This window comes from Neomonachus schauinslandi, chromosome 6, assembly GCF_002201575.2.
Source record: "Neomonachus schauinslandi chromosome 6, ASM220157v2, whole genome shotgun sequence".
Lineage (NCBI taxonomy): Eukaryota > Metazoa > Chordata > Mammalia > Carnivora > Phocidae > Neomonachus > Neomonachus schauinslandi.
The window spans coordinates 48,094,831-48,112,816 of record NC_058408.1 but is presented as its reverse complement, the minus strand read 5'-3'; the positions used below and the strand labels follow the sequence as shown (position 1 = coordinate 48,112,816).

Genomic DNA, 17,986 nt, shown 5'->3' with positions numbered 1-17,986 from the left:
CTAAGAGTAAAGGGCTAGGATACCAGGCGATCAAAGAAGGAAATAATTAGCATTCTTCAATATACAAGATTAATCATTTCTGCTTAGTGGTTATTAAAGGGAGGAAAGAAACCAAATGGAAACAATTTTGGTCCTTTCATGTTTTATACCCAATGCTAGTACGCAGTATTCCTTCCACAGCCTGCTGCACGTTGCCTAAAGAAGAGCTGCAGATCATCAAATAATCATTTCCAAATGGTCTAATGACGGCGTATATAAAGGTGGCTCACTTAAAACCTTCCATTTATAGTCACACTGCATCAAATGGTGCTAATTTTAAGTAGGCCACCCCATACAGTGCACCCTCCGAAACAACACTCTTCCACCATTTATACCGAATCTATTCCTTTTTCATTCACACAAAATATGTGATAATTCAGAATCTTGTTCATGCATTGACGTAAAAATACTTTTCACCTGGAACTCATCAATCTGAGACCCCGGGATGCCAAATTTCTGTCATTTGCTTATTAAGTCAAGGGCAGTCCTCTGCATAACACTTACAAAGGCCTACTTCTAACACTTCCCGAATCTTTATGAGAGTATTGATCACCATAATTTATGGTCCTATGGCAGTGGGGTGGCTCTTCACATTTGGAGCCCTCTCACTTGCCCGCCGCGACTAATTTTAACTAAAACCACCGCTGGCGCGGGCAGAATATTTCATCTGGGAGTCAAGTGTTTCCAGACTTTGTTCCCCGCCCTTAAAGATGACAGCGACAGACACCAGGGTGGATTTCACCGCGGTGGACCCCGTGCCGGGAGAAGGTGGCCGGCTGCCGCGGGTGCCCCACCTGTCGGCCCTCCAACCCTTCCCCGCCCCTCCGTTGGGCGGGCAGCGGCCCCTCCCTCCCGCGAACGCGGGGCCGAGGGGCTGCGGCAAGCGGCGCGCGCCACGGACACCAGTCCCCCGCGGCAGTTGGGCTTGTGCGGCAGAAGAAGGGCTGGCGTGGGGCAGAAGAACGGCTGGCGTGGCGCGCGCGGCGAAGACCCCGCCGGTCGCGGCGCTGGGGGCACGCGCAAGCGCGCTCGTTTGGTGCGCGCGCTCACGCGGCTCCGCCCCGCCCTCCCTGCGCGCGCCCGCCAGGTCCGCTCTCCTCCCCCACCCCCCGGCGCGGACGGGGTGGATCCAGCTCACTCCCCTCCCCCGAGCGGCGGCGGCAGCGGCGGCGGCGGGCGCTGAATGAGAGACGCCGATTGCTCGGGTCGCCGGGCGCTAGCCTAGGCGGCGGCGGCAACGCTGACGAAGCCTGAAGCCGGCGTCGTCTTTCCATCCTTCGAGGCGACGGCCGCAGCTGCACAGGTCGGTGCTCTGGCCGTGGGCCCGGTGCCGAGCCTCGGCGGGCGGTGCGGGGGAGGGAAGGTGGGTGCGCTGCGCCCCCCGGGCGGCGCGGAGCCGCAGCGGCGGCGGCGCGGGGAATGGCGGCGGCTCCGGGGCTGCGGTGTGGAGCTCCTGGCCGCGGGCCCCGGGGCTGATCGCCCTCGGCACGGAGAGGGAGCTGCGGGGCTCGGGCTGAAGGAGGAGGGCGCTGGGGGCCCGGGGCCGCGTCTCCCTCGGCGGCTCGCTCTCGGAGGCTGGAGGCGGCCGTGCGGTCCCCGCTCCCGGTCTCTGTGCCGAGGCCCGGGGCGCGGCGGCCCCCTGAGGCCGCCTCGCTCTCTCTCTTGGGTGGCGGAATCCCCTGGCCTCGGCCCGCGCTGCCCTGGCGCCCGGCTGCGCCTCAGCCTCCCTTCAGGTGAGCGGGAGTCCGGACCGCGGCGCGGGGACCGCGGAGTCGGGCCACACCCCCTCCCCTGGCCCTGGCGCTGCGCCCCAGAAGCCGGCAGCAGAGCCGGCCGCCCGCGAACCCGCGCCCGCGGTCAGGGTGACCTGTTGCGGAGCGGCCCGCAGCTCGGGTCGCCCGCCAGCCCGGGACGGGGAGAGGCTGGTCCTGAGCTGGCCTCGGGCCGGGCGCGCGGCGGGGTGCGGGGCCGGGGGCGCGGCCCGAGGTCCGGTTGCTGTACGGCTAGGACCGGGCGTACTGAGAAAAAGAGCGATTCCGGACGGATCTGATCAAACACTTGCAAAACCGGGGTATCTGTCTGCAAATATCCGGAATTCCATTGCAGAATCGGATGAGGTAGGCTCATAAACACTGTGCTTTGGAGGTGATTTGGCAGAAACCCGAGCCAAGTGTGAGGAGCTAATATTTGGAAAATAGCCGTAAACCGGTGCGGAGCTAAATTATCCTCCCACCTGCCCCCTTCGGAGCTCTTTTCCTGTAGCTGTGTGTTGTGCAGACGCAGGCCAGTTTCAGTGTACGTGGGCGTGTTTGGGAAGAAGCTGCGAGCTGATAGGAGGTACCTTAGTACAAATGTTAATTTGTTTGAACTGGGAGGGGTAAGGGAGGAGGAAGAAAGGGCACTGATGTTAACTGTGGGGGAGGGGCAGTTGAAACACCAAATTTCTGTTTAAGAGAGCGCTAAAGAGGAGTGTCTGATACCCTGTGTTTAAGACCGTAAAGTGGGGAACACAGGCAGCAATTAATTGTGTTTTATCTTTTATGTTCCCTGGATTCCCCCCCCCCCCCCCCAACACTGTAGTTGTTACAGAGAGCCTTGTTTTCGTACCGGTGTTTATGAATTGATTTTGTTGTATTTTTGTATTCACTGTCAGATCGACTCTTGTTTAAGTTTCTTTGAAGATGACCATCAGAATCTTGGGAAACTTCTCGACCCATGCACGTATATTATTGCACTCACAGATCATAGCTTGCTAGCCATAAAGCCTGTTCCACCCAGATAATCATGCTTGTGCAAGTTGGGTAGAATCATAAATATATTACTGTACTGTTACTGCTGAATATCTTACTGTAGACTTTAGAATTATGAAGGAACTTATCCAAACAGTATTATTTTAATAAAAATAACTTCTCTAATTCAAGCTTTGTGAGTATAAAGTTTATCATCTAGCTTAAAAATTTTGGAAAATAACTTATTAGCTTAAAGATTAAATGTAAGGATGTTAGATGCCTTCTTGCACAAATAATTTCAGTGTAATTAATTTAGTCTAAACTTGACATTTTCCCCTTTTTAAAATTCAGTATAAAAATTTTTAAATAGTAAGATCTACCTTTTTTTTCCATTTTATTTCACCTTTAATTAAGGAGTTTGAATTTTTAAAATATTCTGTGTGGGACTCTGGAAATAACTGTTCACTTTGCCTAAATTATTCCATATTGCAACAGAACTTTAAAGATAGTGTTTGGTTTATCAAGATTGCAGCATGCTTTTCTGATATATGTGTATATTTTCATGTCAGAAAGAACACACCAAAATTTCTTGAGAAAAAATACAACTTAAAAACTGGCTTTGTGAATCTTTTACTTTGTGTATTACACACCAGTAATAAGAGTTGTGTTTTCAAATACCTAGTATGTGTCTTTTTCAGTTTATTATGTCATTACAATTGAGACTGTGGTAGTTTGTACTGAGTGATGGATGTATAAGTGAAAATGTTCTGTTGCAACTTAAAACTCTTAAGCTTTAGTTCACTCACTCCCTCATTCATTCATTCCACACATATTTATTGAGTATATATTTGATGCCACGTAGGTGCCTCGGTATTGGGGATATAACAGAAAAAGACAGGTCTGTGCTCCGGTGGAGTTTAAAGACTAAGTGGGCAAATAGTCTGCTACTCGTCAGATAGTGCTGTTTGTTCAATGTTAGTTTAAAAGTTTAAGAAGTAAAAACTCCTGTGATGAGTTTTGGTTAAGGATATTGTTTGTGTTTTTCCTTCTAAGTGTAGTGGGAATTATTACTGAGTGAACAAAGGCATTAAGACAGTTGTTTAAAAAATATGCTGGTGTTTATATACATTGGGTATCTGGTTCCCAACTATAACCAAAAATAAACGTTCTACCTGAAGTCAGATGATGCACAGTTTACATGCGGTTAAACAACTGTAGTCTTTTGGTTTGTATGGTTAAATACTTGCTAAAAATATTCTCTCTCTGCACTTGTTTATAAGGGAGTCTAATTTTTTTTTTTAAGTCTAGATTTTTAAAATATATGCCTTTTCTTGGGACGCCTGGGTGGCTCAGTCCGTTGAGCATCTGCCTTCAGCTCAGGTCATGATCCCAGGGGGCTGGGATGAAGTCCCGCCTTGGGCTTCCTGGGCAGAGAACCTGCTTCTCCGAGAACTCTGCCTGCCACTCCCCCTGCTTGTGCTCTCTCTGACAAATAAATAATAAAATCTTTTAAAAAAATCTTTTCTTTTTCTGGCTGTGTGTGTGTGAGTGGACCAGTGTCCCACTGTTCTTCCATAGAATCTGATAGCCATTATTGCTAAAATCAGAAACATTTGAAAGTGATAGTTTCCCTTTTTGTTTAAAATATGACTATTGGTGTAGTTCTTTGCAGATCACAAAGCTTTTTAATATGTATTACGGATACTTAAATATATGGGTACTTCTTATTGACAGGACTGCTAATTCTGTTTTGTTTTGTTTTGTTAAGATTTATTTATCTTAAATAAATAAATTTAAGGGGGGGGGCAGAGGGAGAGGGAGGAGAGAGAATACCAGGCAGACTCTCGCCAAGTGGAGCCCTCCTGGGGTTCATTCCCAGGACCCGGCGATCATGACCCCAGCCAAAATCAAGAGTTGGATGCTTAACTGACTGAGCCACCCAGGCGCCCCCAGGACTGCCAACTTTATAGGCATTATTATCTCTATTTTAGATGTTGAAGCACAATGCTAGTGAGCAGTCAACCCAAAGCCGAGTTGTAGCCGTTACTATACTGCAGTGCTCCATCTTGGGAGTGTAGGGCTTGGTGTGGAAAGCATCAACATGTAGTGCTACAGTTAAGTGTACAGTAGTTACTGCTCTTTTCCAGAAATTTCTAAACTTTTAAACTTTAAACCCTACTCTTAATTGAAATATAGTTAGTTTAATTTACTTTCTTTTTGTGAGTTAAACTTTAAAATCTATTTAATATCTAAAAGTATCACTGTTACAGGATTTCTTCTCTTGGTGCCCGCGGTTCTTGGTCATGCCACTTGGAAGAATGAAGAGGTAGACCAGAGGAAGGGTGGTGGGCAGCAGAGTTTATTGAGCGATACTACAAAGCTCCGGAAGAGGACGGGGACCCAAGAGAGTTGCCAATTTGGCTTTTAGATGTAGGGGTTTTTTGTTTTTTGAGCGTGCGAGAGAGAGAGAGAGAGAGAGAGACAGATCACGAACAGGGGGGAGGGGTAGAGGGAGAAGCAGACTCTGCTCAAGCAGGGAGCCCGATGCGGGATTCGACGGGGAACTCCATCCCAGGACCCTGGGATCATGACCTGAGCCAAAGGCAGATGCTTAACCTACTGAGCCACCCAGGCGCCCCTCGATCTAGGGGCTTTTATGGGGTTGTTGGTGGACTGTTTCAATCTAACCCTCCATGCGCTTGTCATCCAATCAGGTGTTTGTCATTACCTATCAGTGGGAGAGGGTGGTGGGCTCCTTATAAAATCCTTTTAAGGGTGGTTTCCTCTTGGGGGGGGATTGTTCCTGCCTGCTTTTCTTCTGTCATTATTACTTTTTTTGCTATATAAAAAAGACACATAGTTTTGATGTACTTTTAATGGTATAAGTGTTTTGAGAATAAGATGTATTAAAATCAGCCTTATTTTTTGAATATGAGGTTTTATTGTATAACAACCGTATTTGAAATAAAATTATCCCTTCAGTCTTAATATTACATTTTTTTTTACTTAATTTTCAGTGAAAAGATAATTCAAAGAGGTTGAAACTCTACCTCAGCCTGAGTGACGTTCCTTGGAGAGGAAAATGAATGTTTTGCATTACTCTGTAAATTGTTTCTTTAAATGCATCTTATTCCCAATGGTTTAGCGTTCAGCCTTAGTGAGAGAATGAAGATCGGATGTGATAAATTTTGGTAACTTGGAATTAATCTGGAATCTTTCTTTCTTTTTTTTTTTTTTTAAAGATTTTATTTATTTATTTGAGAGAGAGAGAATGAGAGAGAGCACATGAGAGGGGGGAGGGTCAGAAGGAGAAGCAGACTCCCTGCTGAGCAGGGAGCCCGATGTGGGACTTGATCCCGGGACTCCAGGATCATGACCTGAGCCAAAGGCAGTCGCTTAACCAACTGAGCCACCCAGGCGCCCCAATCTGGAATCTTTCTTGATTAATGTGTTGAACTTTTGATTTGGGAAGACTTTTAACTACATAGTTAAAATATAAACATCTTCATATTCTATGGAAAGAAAAAAGTTTGAGTATAAATTTATGCAATAACTTTAATAAGTAATGGCTAGCTGTGGATATAGGAAGAGTATAGGTAGCAGTGTTTCTGTGACTTAGGTTGAGGGTGCCTAGCTATTTATGTGCCACTACTGAGAACTTGTGGTGCGTACGGGCTCTTGAACGATATGTTGCTTTGGAGTATGAGAGGCTTAAAATGAAGCTCTCACCTTGAACTTAATTGATACCCTCCTGTAATCATACTTTCATGACTTTTTCTCAAAACACATTTTCATTTTTAGGTTGATTTCCTTTTTGCTGATTCTTGGAAAGAACCTTTTCTGAAAACCCTACCTAAATAGCATCCTTACCACACTCTACCCTTACCTTTATTTTTCTTCACAACATTAATTTAGCTGACATTATAGCATACATTAACTTGTTTATTATTTTCTTCCCTCTGGATATAAGCTTCATGAGGGCAAGAACTTAGTTTTCTTCACTGTTGTATTCCTAGCACCTAGAAAAGTACCTAGCACATAGTCAATAATACCTAGGTAATATTTGTGGGGTGAGTGAATTAATTGACCTTAAATGACACAAAAACCATTATTTTTGTTTTGTTTTAAAAACAAACACATTAATTGTGTTAATTGTACAACTGTGCAGTTAAGAAAATTGTACTATAGGACTTATAATGAAAAACACCATCCCCTGCCTCATCTTGGTATAATTTTTCCTCTTATGTTCTGCTCTCAGAGCAACATTTTTGATACTTACAGCTGTTTTTTCTGGTGTTTACTCCCATATTTTGAAATACTATTTGTTTTCCAATTTTAGATATTATCTTCTGGCTTGCTACTGTGGAGGATGAGTCTGTGCTTTAGGATTCTTAGGCCACCTTGAACATCCTCTCCTTTTATCTCCCAGTATATCATGCTTTTGGTTAAATCAGTATTCATTTTTCACATTATTATGACCTCGTAATATGTTCACCATTGAACTTTGCAGTGTACTGTGATTATATTTCTTGTAGTTAAAATTTTTTCTTCTTTTTAAATTTTTGCTTAGGTTCCCATTTGTGTCTCTCTTGCTCGCTCGCTCTCTTTTTTTTTTCTAGAAGCTGTCCCAGTATGTTTAAGCACATCAGATAATTGATTGTTCAGTTTTTTAAAAATTGGGGAAAACCCTAGGTGTTTCTGTGCTTTTGCTCACATCTGCACTGTGGCTCTCCACTTCTGCCACCCAGGTTTAGCCTGTGATTTGCCTTCAGGATTCTGAGAGTTCTCTTTGTCTTTTGCCTGTGTCAGAGCCTGTGGTCTCCGGATCCATGCCTTCCTCTTTCTCCATTTATACCTCTGTTTTGGTGAAATGCATCCTTCTGTAACTTTCAAGAGAGAGTGTATGAGGAGGTGCAATTTTTGAGATGTTCGTATTACTGAAGATTGCTTCCATGCTAATACCTAGTTAATAATTTGGCTGGTCTGGGTATAGCATTCTAAGGTAGAATAATGTTCCCTCAAGATTTAAGGGATTGCACTGTAATTTCTAGTTTCAAGTAGTTGTTCCAGAGTCTTTTGCCATTCAGTCTTCATCCTTTATAGGTGACCTCTCCCTGTTAAGATCCTTTTTTTTTGGGGGGGGGGGGGTTATGAGTATATCTGATATGTCCCTGATGTTGTATGTGTCTTGTGTGGATCTTACTTTATTTCTTGTGCATGGAACTTAATGGGCCCTTGCAACCAGCTCTGCCCATATTAGATGAGAGGAGAGATGATCTACAAGGGGTCAGCAAAGTTTTCTTCAAAGGGCTACATAGTAAGTATTTTAGGCTTTGTGGGCAAAACAGTCTCTGTTACTAATACTCAGCTTTACTTCTATAGCCTGAAAGCAGCCATAGATAGCATTGGCATGGTTTGCTGACTCCTGATCTGTGTGCACAGGTGGAAGGATTAGCCTTTGCTTTAATAGGAGTAGGGAGAGTTTATCTATAGAAACAGGAGAGAAGATGGAATACAGTTGACCCGTGAACCCTTGAACAACCCTTGAACAACACAGGGATTAGGGGCGCCAACTTCTGTGCCGTCAAAAATTCATATATGACCTTTGACTTCTCCAAAACTTTACTTAATAGCCTACTGTTGACAGGAAGCCTTACTGATAATATAAACAGCCAGTTAACACATATTTTGTATATTGCTATGAATTATATATGCCTTCTTACAATAAAGTAAGCTACACAAAAGAAAATGTTACTAAGAAAATGATAAGGAAGAGAAAATACATTTACAGTACTGTACTGTGTTTATTGAAAAAAAATCCACATATAAGTGGACCCGTGCAGTCAACCTTGTGTTGTTCAAGGGTAGCTGTATATAGACACAGACATGATGGTGGTGGTTTGGGCAAATTTTCACCTAAGGTTTTCTGTTTGCTTTAGTGTATGGGAAGCAGGGTCATTGGTTGAGAATAAGGAAAAATAGGAGTGTGTATCAGGGGTTTGAGAAGAGGGAAAAATACATGATGTAGTCCTCTATCAAAGAGTGGAAAAGAGAACAGAACAGAATGGGGAAATACAGTGTGATTGCCGGGCAGCAGCATGAAGGGCTCACTTGAATGTCATGTTCCTGACTTTTGATAGGAATACCTCTAAGATCTCATCATTAAGTATGATTATCTTACTCTAGGTTTTTTTTTTTTAATTTAGACAGGGTTATTTTATTAATCTCATCAGAAATATTTTCATATGTAATATGTACATATATGTATATATATTTTAATGCATACAAACTTAGCCTGTATAATGCTTATATCTAGAGAAATGCCAAAAGAAAATACTATCATTTTTTCCCCAAGTGCAAATTTTGATTTAAGAATCATTCATTTATTTATTCATTTAAAAAAAGTCTTGGGGGCTCATGGGTGGCTCAGTGGGTTAAGCTCCTGCCTTCACCTCAGGTCCTGGGATCAAGCCTGCTCAGGGGGAATCTGCTTCTCCCTCTCTCCCTGCTGCTCCCCCCTGCTTGTGCTTTCTCTCACTCTCTCTCCCCCGCTCGCTGTCAAATAAATAAATAAAATCTTAAAAAAAAAAAAAAACGTCTTGGAGCAGGGCGCTTGGCTGGCACAGTTGGTTGAGCCTCCGACTCTTGGTTTCGGCTCAGGTCATGATCTCAGGGTCGTGGGGCTCCGTGCCTAGCAAGGAGTCTGCTTCAGATTCTCTCTCTCTCTCTCTCTCTCAAGTAAATAAATAAATCTTAGAAAATGCTCCACAATGGGGCACTGGGTGGCTCAGTTGGTTAAGCGTCTGCCTTCCTCTGGGGTCATGATCCCAGGGTCCTGGGATCGAGCCTGCCTCGGGCTCCCTGCTCAGCGGGGAGTCCGCTTCTCCCTGTGTCTCTCCCCCTGCTCACACTCTGTCTCTCACTTTCTCTCAAATAAGTAAAATCTTTAAAAAAAAGAAAGAAAGAAAGAAAATGTTCCATGACTTTTTTTTTTTTTTAATGTGCAGGAATAATTCTTGGTGCTGGGGATACAGCCATAAACAAAAAGATAAAAAGTTTGCCTTCATATACATTTATATTTTAACTAACATATAATACAATTAAAATATACACACAAAAACAACAAGTAAGGAACATTTATAATGTGATGTTTTGTGAAAGAATTTCCCCATTCAGTTAATTAACACACCCATCACCTCACATTTACTTTTTTTTTTTTTTGGTGAGAACATTTAAGTTCTACCTTCTTAGCAAATTTCAGTTATACAGTACACTGTTATCAGTTGTCATTACCGTGTTATACATTAGATCCTCAGATCTTACTCATTTTATAATTTAAAGTTTGTACTGTTTACCAACCTCTCCTATTTCCTCTACCTTACTATAAATATTTGATGGATAACTGTAAAAGATTAAGAAATGCCTTGTAGTCTTGGTTTTGCAAGAATTTTTTTCTTTTACTGTCATAAATAAGTATTGAATTTTATGAAGTGTTTTTTCTGTGTTGGTAGAGATGATCATGTATATTTTCTCCATTAATCTAAAAGGATGTATTAGATGTATTACATTATTAGATTATCTCCTGTTTGCATTATTGGGTCCAGTCCTACTTAGCTTTGTTGCATTTATCTCTCCACACACACAATGCTGAACTTGGTTTGCCATTGTCTTAGAGTTTTTTAAAATCCACATTTATCAGTAAATTTATCAGAGATTTCTATGTATGTATTTTGGCTTCGAAGTTATGCTGACTTCATAAAATGAGTTATGGAGCTTTCCTTTTCTATTCCCTGAAATAGTTTTGTAACGGAGATTATGTGCTTCTTGAAGGGGCTATAGATGTACTATGAAAGGTGAAAAATAAAGTTTCTAGAGAAAACATGGAAAAATACCTATGTGACCCTTTGGTAGGCAAAGATTTTTTTTTACACGGGACATAGTAAGTGCTAACCAGATAAGACAGATAAATTGTTCTTCATTAAATAAGAACTTCTGTTCATCAAAGGATACTATTAAGAGAGCAAATAGGCAAGTTGACACCCTGGTAAAAGTGTCTGCATTACTTAGACCTGACAGAGGACTTGTATCTAGAGTATATAAAAAATATGTGTCAAAACAAAACAATAAAAATACCAGGAACCCATTTTTGAAACAAATGGGTTCCTGAGCAAAACACTGAAACAGGCATTTATAAAGTGAGTTGTTCACATGGCTAAGGTGAGAAGGTACTCACACATAATTTTTAGAGAACTACAGATATGTGATACCACTGTATACCCACCTGAATGGTGTTGATGGAAAAAGTCTGAAACTACTAGGTGTTGACAAGAATTTAGAGCATTTGGAACTCAGACTGTCTATCAGGTGGGTTTGAAAATTGGTAAAATCACTTTTGAAAATTCTTTAGTATTATCTACGAATGTTATACACATATATGCCCTGTGATCCAGCGATTTCACTTCTTGTTTTAGACTCAATAGAAATCAATATATATGCACATCAGAAGACTTTTTTTTTTTTTTAAGAAAATATAGGGGTAGATTTTCATGACCTTGGAATAGGCAAAGCATTCCTAGATATGATACCAAAAGCAGGAGCAACAAAACAAAAATCAGGTAAATTGGAGTTCATCAAAATTTTAAACTTTTGCTTCAAAGGACACCATCAAGAAAGTAGAAAGACAACCCACAGAATGGGAGAAGATATCTACAAATCATATATCTGATAAAAGACTTGTATTCAGAATATACTCATTAATAAAAAGACAAATAACCTAATTTTAAAATAGAGGATCTGGGGGTACCTGGGTGGCACAGTCGGTTAAGCGTCCAACTCTTGGTGTCGGCTCAGGTCCTGATCTTGGTGTCCTGAGATCAAGCCCTGTGTTGGGCTCCACACTCGGCATGGAGTCAGTTTGAGGTTCGTTCTCCCTCTCCTTCTACCCCTCCTGCTTGTGTGTGCGCTCTCTCTCTCTCTCTCAAATCTTAGAGGATCTGAATTGCCATTTTTTGAAAGAAGAAATGCAATAAGTACATGAAAAGATGCTTGATATTGTTAGCTATCAGGGAAATGAAACAAAAACCACAATGAGATACCACTTCACACCACTGGAATGACTAGAATCAAAAAGTTATATAATAAGAGGGGAGCCTGGGTGGCTCAGTCAGTTAAGCGTCTGCCTTTGGCTCAGGTCATATCCCAGGGTTCTGGGATCAAGCCCCACTTCGGGCTCTCTGCTTAGCGGGGAGTCTGCTTCTCCCTCCCCTGCCACTCCCCCTGCTTGTATTCGCTCTCTCTCTTTGACAAATAAATAAATAAAATCTTAAAAAAAAAAGTTAGATAATAACAAATGTAGGCAAGGATGTTAACAAATTGGAACCTTCATACACTGATAGGAATGTAAATTGATATAGCTACTTTGGATGACAGTATGACAGTTCTTCATATTATTTAACATAGAATTATCATATGACCAGCAATTTCTCTCCTAGGGATATACCCAAGAGAAGTGAAAACATGTCCCTGAAAAAAATGTACGTGACTGTTTAAAGCAGCATTATTCATTATAGGCAAGAAGTAGAAATAACCCAAATGTCTGTAAACCAGCAAATGAATAAACAGGATGTGATGTGTCCATGCAGTGGATTAGTATTCAGTGGTTAAAAGGAGTAGGTACTGATACATGCTACAACATCAGTGAACCTTGAAAATATTATGCTAGGTGACAGCAGCAGTCAGAAAATGCCACATGTAATATGACTCCATTCATATGAAATGTCCAGAAGGGAGAAATCTGTAGAGACCGTAGATTAGTGGTTGCTTAGGGCTGGTGGGGAGGGCAGTGGGGGGAGCTGAAGGACCCGGAGTCTCTTTCTGAGGTGATGAAAATGTTCTAAAATTGAGTGGTGATGGTTGTACATACCATTGAATTTTACACTTTATGTTTTAAAGTTTTAATTCCAGTATTGTTAACATACGGTGTCATATTAGTTTTGGGTGTACAGTATAGTGATTCAGCAATTCTCTACACTAGTCCATGCTCATCGTGATGACTGTACTCTTAATCTCCTGAATTACACACTTGAAATCGGTGAGTTGTATGGTATGTGAGTTATATCTTAATAAAGCTGTTAAAAAAATAAGGCATGGCAAAAATAATCAGTGATGTGAGGACATGCCATCGTATTTGAGAAAAGCAGGATGCAGAGGAGTATATAAAGTATCTCATTTTGGGGGCGCCTGGGTGGCTCAGTCGTTAAGCGTCTGCCTTCGGCTCAGGTCATGATCCCGGGATCCTGGGATCGAGCCCCGCATCGGGCTCCCTGCTCAGCGGGAAGCCTTCTTCTCCCTCTCCCTCTCCCCCTGCTTGTGTTCCCTCTCTCGCTCTCTCTCTCTCTGTCAAATAAATACATAAAATCTTTTAAAAAAGTATCTCTTTTTTTTTTTTTTTTTTAAGATTTTATGTATTTATTTGACAGAGACACAGCGAGAGAGGAAACACGAGCAGGGAGAGTGGGAGAGGGAGAAGCAGGCTTCCCGCAGAGCAGGGAGCCCGATGCGGGGCTCGATGTGGGGCTCGATCCCAGGACCCTGGGATCATGACCTGAGCCGAAGGCAGACGCTTAATGACTGAGCCACCCAGGCACCCCAAAAGTATCTCATTTTTATAAAACAACAAAAACCTAATGTATGTGTGCGTTTGTGTGTAAGTGATCTAGGTGATCTGGTAAGGGTGGAAAAATGTTACACACTAGATATAAAGGTTTCTTACTAGTTGGGTTAAGGTAAGGAGGAGAGGGAGAGAAAAAAGGGAAAAAATAACTGAAAGGAAAAGGGATTGATTTAGAGAAAAAACAGCATATGTACATAATCTCAGGTATGTAAAACATAAGTCTTAAAATGAAAATGGTAGTTCTATATGTGGTGAGATACCACATTTTTTTCTTACATTTTTCTGGGTTGTCTGATCCTTTTGATTTTATTTATTTGAGAGAAAGATTGCAAGCAGGTGGGGAGGGGTAGAGGGAGAAGCAAACTCCCTGCTGAGCAGGGAGCCCTATGCGGGACTTGATCCCAGGACCCTGCGATCATGACCTGAGCCGAAGGCAGATGCTTAACTGACTGATCCACCCAGGCTTCCTCCTTTTTATTTTATTTTATTTTATTTATTTATTTATTTTTTAAGATTTTATTTATTTATTTGAGACAGAGAGAATGAGATACAGAGAGCATGAGAGGGAGGAGGGTCAGAGGGAGAAGCAAACTCCCTGCCGAGCAGGGAGCCCGATGCGGGACTCGATCCCGGGACTCCAGGATCATGACCTGAGCCGAAGGCAGTCGCTTAACCAACTGAGCCACCCAGGCGCCCTCCTTTTTATTTTATTAATAGAAATGTCTAAAACTAAATTAGGAGACAGTGCAAATAAAATAAGTTAGGAAATCTGACAAAACATAGCAGCTTTTTTTCATAACCCCCAATGAGACACAATCGAAATGTCCCTCCACAACAAAATGCACAAATAATATGTACTGTGCTTTACATTGGAATACTACACATCAGATCAGTGAACAAGAAGGAACTACTGCTCTTCCTAGGAAGTATGGGTAAGTATTAAACAAAATGTTGAGCAGAAGAAGGCAGACACAGAGTATATACTGTATGATTCTTTTATTTTGAAGTTCAGGAAAGGTCAAACTCACCTGTGTTGATAAAGTCTGGGTAGAGTTTAGGGATTGGGACTAGAGGAGCAAGACTTGAAGAGTACTAGAAAAGTCTTAAGTCCATATGTTCATATGATTGGTAGTTACATACATGGGTGGCTACATAGTAAAAATTTGTTGAACAGTATACCTTACATAAGTGTACATTTCAGTATTTTAAAACTTAATAATAAAATAAAACCAGAAAAGATTTTTTTAATCTGGTGCTCATATAAGAAGCTTTTGTATATTTGTCAATTACACTTCAATTAAAAATAAATAGAAAAAATTTAAAAATTAAAACAAGGGGAAAAAATTGTCTTTGTATACTTCCAGGAATACTTAATGGCTTTCAAAGACATTTTCTCTGTACCATTATATTTAATGTTTGGATACTATCACATTGTGTGGATGTATAATAATTTATTTAGGCAATCTCTTGATGGACATATAGGTTGTTTCTAACTTTTATATGTTACAAACAGTGACAGTTAATATCTTTTTTAAATAAGTCTTCCTGTATTTTTGTGATCATTTCTTTTATATGAATTCCGAAAAGAAGGGTTGCTTGTTTGGCAGTTAAGTATATTTGCATTCTTGCCCATGATATATAAGTGTTTCTGTATGCTATCACTGATTTGGTGATAAGATTTAAAAGCATATATATTAGCATATATATATAAGCATATATATGTAATAAATGCTTCCTGTTTTAATTTGCAGTTTTAAACATTTTCAGTAGAATTTTTATTTTCATGTTTCTGGGTATTTGTGCTACATTCTACAGTTTCCTTTTCATATCTTTTACCCATTTTCTTATGTTCTTTTAAAAGCATAAGTCTTTTGATTTAAAGCCTTTTTTTTTTTTTCCAATTTGACAGAAAGAGGGAGAGAGAGAGCACAAACAGAAGGAGCAGCAGAGAGAGAGGGAGAAGCAGGCTCTCCGCTGAGCAGGGAGCCTGATGTGGGGATCCATCCCTGGACCCTGGGATCATGACCTGAGCTGAAGGCAGACGCTTAGCAGACTGAGCCACCCAGGCGCCCTTGATTTAAAGTCTTTTAATGAAATAAATCAGATACACAAAAAGAATATAGACTAGTACAGTTAACCCCTAACTTAAGAAATGATACATAACCAGTACAGTGGAAATACCCTGTTAGTTAACATTAATAACCTGTAAGAGCTTTTTATGTATTAAGAATATTAAGTCATTTGCTACAGATCTTTTCCCTGTTTTATCTTTTGTCAATTCAGAGTATCTTATTGAATCTAAGATGGCTTCACTTGTAAGATACACTATTTTTTTAAGATTTTATTTATTTATTCATGAGAGACCGAGAGAGAGAGAGAGGGAGAAGCAGGCTCCCAAGGAGTGGGACTCGATCCCAGGACCCTGGGATCATGACCTGAGCCGAAGGCAGACGCTCAACCATCTGAGCCACCCAGGCGCCCCAATAAGATACACTATTTTATTTAAACTAAGAGTAAATATATGCTATCAGTTAAACCATGATACCCTTGATTTTAAGAGACATCCTGATTTTAGAGATGTTAAAAGGTGAGAATATACTCATCTTAGAATTGATGAAATAATGTTTTACTGTGTGTGTCTTACATTTTCATCAGTTATATCAGTCTCCTGTGTTGTTTCCCCTGTTAGTCCTAAAAAGACTTTCCTATGCCAAGATTTTTTTTTTTGAATTGCGTATGTTTACTTGTAGTAGTTTTATGGATTAGATGTTTTTCATCTTTAATTCATCCAGTTTATTTTAACGTAAGAGCTTGTTCTTGTCTTTTTATCCAATTAGATAGCCAACTGTCATAAAGTTGATGCCACTAATGATTTTTTGAACAAGGAATAATATACTTAAATGTGTTTGCTTGAGAAACATTAATATGCCTGTGGATTTGGGTTGGGTTTAGTCTAAAAATTATCATTTGCATTTTCTATTAAATGTGTGTCTTATAGTTTAATTTTCATTGAAAGGAATGTGAATGTCAAAACTATGATTTCATGTTGCCTTAAAATTCTAATAATCTGAGTGTTCTTGGAATCAGTCAAATAATTTTATAAGTTAGATGTAAAATAAATTTTTTGCAACATAGACAATGGCTTTAATTCTGTGCTTAAAATTTGTATGAATCTAGGCAAGTTACTTAATTTCTTTACACGCAGCTTCCGGATTTATAAATGGGCATAAGAGTATCTTCTCAGGATCATTGTAAGGATTAAATGAAAGAGCATAAGCAAAGTACTTAGCTGAATTAGTTCTTCACTCTTCCTCTTTTTTTTTTTTTTTTTAAGATTTTATTTATTTATTTGACAGAGAGGGACATAGCGAGAGAGGGAACACAAGCAGGGTGAGTGGGAGAGGGAGAAGCAGGCTTCCCGCTGAGCAGGGAGCCCAGTGTGGGACTTGACCCCAGGACCCTGGGATTATTACCTGAGCCGAAGGCAGATGCTTAACGACTGACCCACCCAAGCGCCCCACTCTTCCTCTTTAAGGACCTTGAAGATGGAGTGTAATCACAGCCTAGATTCTCTCGTATCTGGGGTTACTCTAGATCTCTAGGATTACTGAAGTAAATTATTTGTTAGACCTCTTCCAATCCTGATTTAGATTCCCAGGATTTGACTAGAACATTTCTGGCCTTCTAGAATTAACTTACATGACAAATCTGTATGTTTTCAGTTGCTGCTCTTAAGCTTCTCTTCTATGAATGTGCTGAAATCTTTATAGATTTTCAAAGATTTTTAGGATTTTATAGGTGGGGAATTAGTATGTAAGTTTGATCAACATAGCTTTTATTCTGTAAGTTGTCACTAGGATAACCTCTGCTACTGTTCAGTTTTGATTTGTGGATGCAGTTTTTATAACTATGTGGTTTAGATCCTATCTCTTAAAGCTGGGGAGACAAGGGAAGTCTACTAAAAAAAATGTTTTGAGGATATCTTCAGATAAGAAATTCCACTTTTGACTTGCTTCTTTTTATCGACAGTACTTTTGAATGTTTTATGTAAGCACAGTACTGTATTATCATAGATGTTTAAAATCTTAGGCCTTGCACTCATTTATATCTTCTTGGTGAAAGATGAAACCTTATATGTGAAATCACAGTAAATAGCATAAGACCAAAAAAAAAAAAATAGCCTAAGACTGTATGTAGTTATGTGTCAGATTGAAGAGCCGTTTACAGGAGAGGAGGCTTAGTGAAGGGAGGGCCAGAGTGTTCCTTAATGAATGTGTTTCATCGGGCACCTGGGTGGCTCAGTTGGTTGGGCATCCAACTCTTGATTTCGGCTCAGGTCATGATCTCTCAGAGTTGTGGGATTGAGCCCTGCGTTGGGCTCTGTGCTGGATATGGAGCCTACTCAGATTCTCTTCCTCTCCTCTTCCTCCTCTCTTTTTCTCTCTCTCTCCCTCTCTTAAAAAAAAATTTTTTTTTCATTAAGGTATAAAGAGTATAGGGGTGCCTGGGTGGCTCAGCCGGTTAAGCGTCTGCCTTCGGCTCAAGT

General features: G+C 40.9%; 1 protein-coding gene across 5 annotated transcripts in view; it reads left to right on the top strand.

The window, feature by feature from the left end:
* The first annotated feature begins 1,233 nt into the window (after positions 1 to 1,233).
* The window catches only part of RALGPS2 (Ral GEF with PH domain and SH3 binding motif 2), a 151,952-nt gene continuing 135,199 nt past the window's right edge, over positions 1,234 to 17,986 (top strand). For all 5 annotated transcript variants that reach the window (XM_021682807.1, XM_021682806.1, XM_021682804.1 and 2 more), the window contains exon 1: positions 1,234 to 1,342. The gene's annotated coding sequence lies outside the window, so the exon portion shown is untranslated. The remainder of the gene's footprint in view (positions 1,343 to 17,986) is intronic.